This window comes from Periplaneta americana, chromosome 14 (genome assembly GCF_040183065.1).
Source record: "Periplaneta americana isolate PAMFEO1 chromosome 14, P.americana_PAMFEO1_priV1, whole genome shotgun sequence".
NCBI classification, from domain to species: domain Eukaryota; kingdom Metazoa; phylum Arthropoda; class Insecta; order Blattodea; family Blattidae; genus Periplaneta; species Periplaneta americana.
The window spans coordinates 110,657,011-110,660,993 of record NC_091130.1 but is presented as its reverse complement, the minus strand read 5'-3'; positions in this window follow the sequence as shown (position 1 = coordinate 110,660,993).

The window sequence follows — 3,983 nt, the reverse complement described above, 5'->3', positions numbered from 1 at the left end:
ATCAAATAATATAACCTATAATTATATTATGTTTATAACAACCATTAATTATTAGTGAATATGATAGGTCCATTCATAAATTTTCAATTAACTGTATTACTAAACGAAAATTATCGTTTTATAAATCTTTATTATGTTTAGCAATATCAAACACCATAACATGATAACAATTTGGAGAACAATTAACCTTCTTCTTATTGTCCGCCATTATTTACATTTCACAAAACAAACCAGGGTCTCCAACAGAGTGTACGGAAAGTCGCCAAGAAGTAGTTGTAAAGTCGCTAGATTTCTCATTATCAACAAAGAAAGATTAAATTTCGTCACGAAGGGGTGCTAAAAAGGTCGCTAAATCCCTATTTAAGCAATATAAAAGTTAAAAGAAATTGTTGTTGAAAAAGAGTTAAAGCGCTGGATTGGCAACACTGAACAAACCTGTACAACATAGTCCGCGCATCACATATTTCACCTGTTTATGCGATGTTGGAAAATCCTTTTCACGTGAACATAGATTGCATTTGAACCAAGGTAATTTGATCGCAGAAAAGTTTTATACAATAAAATAAGTGTCTGAACTCGGTTCACTTTTCGATCTTCGATTAAAGTTGATCTTTAGTCAGGGGGTTTTATACAATTGGGCCTAAATAATATGGAGTGTTCAAGTGCACAACGCGCGTGCGTCCAGCAAGCGAAGTACTTGACTGATTGCTCGCGCGACTCTTATTTGGTCAATTCGGACAGAACAAAACATGGGCTACTTTAATAATTACACTAATATTTCCAATTTGAATTGTTCATACCTGAATACGCTATTTTTAATATTTACATTATCATAAAGAACATAGGCCTACATTGACCAAACATTATTTACAATGGAAATCTGGCTTTCAGGTGGTGCTTCCTGTGAAGCAGACATGAATAATTTCAAGAAAAAATTGTTCCGAGGCCGGGTATCCTTCGCTTAAGGCACGAATGCTTTACCGACTGAGTTACCCAGGAACTATACCCTACACCGTCCCTGTTTTTCCCTTTATATCCACACAACTCAAGTGGGCTGACAAGGCGCCAGAAACCCAACTTTGAGTGCACACAATCTATGTGTGACTTGAATTCTGGTTTCCTGTTAACATACCTACAGTGACATATGTTATGTATATTATGGAAATCTGGCCTTCAGGTGTTCAAGTCTGCTTCACAGGGAGCACCACCTGAAAACCTGATTTCCATATATACGTCACTGTAGGTACGTTAACAGAAAAACACAATTCAAGTCACACAGAGTTTTTGTGCACTGAAAGTTGGGTTTCTGGCGCCTTGTCAGCCCACTTGAGTTGTGTGGATATAAAAGGGAAAAACTGGTACGGTGTGGGGTGTAGTTCCTGGGTAGCTCAGCCGGTAGAGGATTCGTGCCCTAAGCGAAGGGTCCCGGGATTGATACCCGGTCCCGGAACAATTTTTCCCTTGAAATTATTATTTACAATATTATGTATAGTGTTGTATATTGTAAAGTAAGGTGTTTTATTTCATAATACTATATCCTACTTATTTTGTAAATAGAGTATAATAGTGTAAAATAAATATCTTTGACCAATTTAAGTCTACATTCTTTATGATAATGTAAATAGTGAAAATAGCGTATTCTGATGTACATAGTGTAAAGGGGCTGTCAGACATTGACTACTTTCAAAAGCCGATTGTCAAAAAGACTACTTTTCGTCCCTAGAATATCTTTCATCAAATATAACTTTTGTAGAATATGGTTTTTATTTTAATATATATCAATTTTCCTTCATTATGTTGATCATTCTTTTGGTCCAAATTTCTCTCATTTAACACTTCCATTTTTTTGCATTATTTAATATGTTAGATTAATTTTTATTATTTTCAATTTCTGTTTGTATGTTCAGTTCTTTTTTTTTATTATTTCATATTCTATCACTCGTTATTACTGTAGATCAATTGCATTGATGTATAATTTTTCTTGTAGTTGTATTGCATTTCTGGTGGTGTGAAAGGGAAGGCTTGATAGCCTTAACTCCACCAGAGTAAATAAATAAATTGCAACTGTTTAACTCTTAGAATTATATGTAATTAAACCTATATACATTTTGTTTTTATTATTATTATTATTATTGTTATTATTATTATTATTATTATCTGTATTTCTGTTATTTATATTTGCTATACATTTTTATATTGTGAGTGGAAGAGAAGGACTTATGGCGTTAACTCTGCTAGTAAAAATAAATCAATTAAATACTTTAATAAATAATTTAAGTTGTAGGAAAGGTCATCACAGTATCAGTATTTATCATTATAATGCATTGTGAACAGTCTGCGAGGTCTAGTTTCAAATCATGAATAGAACGTCAACTGCAACACAAACAAGACGCAAGTGTTTCCTGATGGTACGTGTGACGCGCCAAACATGACGTCACGTCAATATAGTCTATGAACAACTAGCCTTACTTTCGTACACCCTGGGCCAGAATACGGACCCTGCTTAATTTTGTTACTATTAGCATTCAGTGAAACAGAATTTTAGAATTATGATTATTCTGTTTGGGCGCGAATTTTTTACGGTTAGCCTACATATCATCAGTGTTGTCAAGTCAGCGATTTTGTAGCTAAAACTGCTGTTTTCCGGACTATGGTCAGCTACAGAATTTTACAGTTAGCGGCTAGCTGTTTATTTGGCGTTTTTTGATGATTCCCGCAGAAGGAGACGATATTAATTTTTAAGTTTTTTTTTCTGTAAAGATATAATTGTTTTTATATATACTTGCAGACAACAAAATTAGTTGATCATAAACTATTTTTTCATTGTGCGAGTATAAAATATCAACGTTTTATGTTAACTCGATTTGGTACAACCACGTCCATTTCCTGCCTCATCCATTGTTGTTGTACAAATAAGGTATGCCACATATTGTTAAACTCTTAGTCTAATCATGTATGCATTGTTTTTGTAAATGAATTGATGTATTTAATCATAAAGAGTAGATAATGAACTGAATTATTATTATTAGGCCTAAAGTATGATATATTATTTAATTTATAATTCCGCATTATAGTTTATATAATACATACTTAAAACCAGACTCATTATTGGCAGGCACGTCTCCAGCTCAGTGTGAATTTTTTTTAGTAGGTTATTTTATGACGCTCTATCAACATCTAGGTTATTTAGCGTCTGAATGAAATGAAGGTGATGATGCCGGTGAAATGAGTCCGGGGTCCAGCACCGAAAGTTACCCAGCATTTGCTCATATTGGGTTGAGGGAAAACCCCGGAAAAAACCTCAACCAGGTAATTTGCCCCGGGCCACTTGGATTCGCGGCCAGATACGCTAACCATTACTCCACAGGTGTGGACCTCAATGTGAAATCAGATTACGAACCGACTGGTGTGATTGCGAATGTGATTGTTTCCGAAGTGTCCAGTATGTTCTTGAGTTACTTCATTCTATTTTGAAGAAATAACTCTATACGTTCTTATATATAAACCATGTCTTAAAAGATTAGGTCGAAGAAGTTGCTGGTGGTAGTTGGAAAGCTCGATGTAAATGGTTAAGGTGATATTGAATGCAAAATATTCAGATTTATAGTCCCGTCGCTCTTATTTCCGGCAGCCAATCACGCTGCAGGTCGGCTACATTTAAACGTGTGCGTCTTGTGATTCGCTGATGATGACGTTATGCATTTTCTAAGGTTAGATAAATACTTAATATAATCGCCCGCCATTTTGGCTCTTTCGTCGGCATTCGCGGAAAGCACACGAGGACGTTATTTGCCGCTCAATTATTTGGTGAATTATAGTGCGTTTGATTTATTATCATAGGAGCTACACATGATAATGTTTAACGGTGTGGCAAATAGATTCCTCGTCTGGTAGCTCGGCAACGAAAGAACAAAAATGGCGAACGATACTACCTACCTGGACTATATAGAGCCTTCAGTTCCTAAGACGCAAGCAAAGAGGAG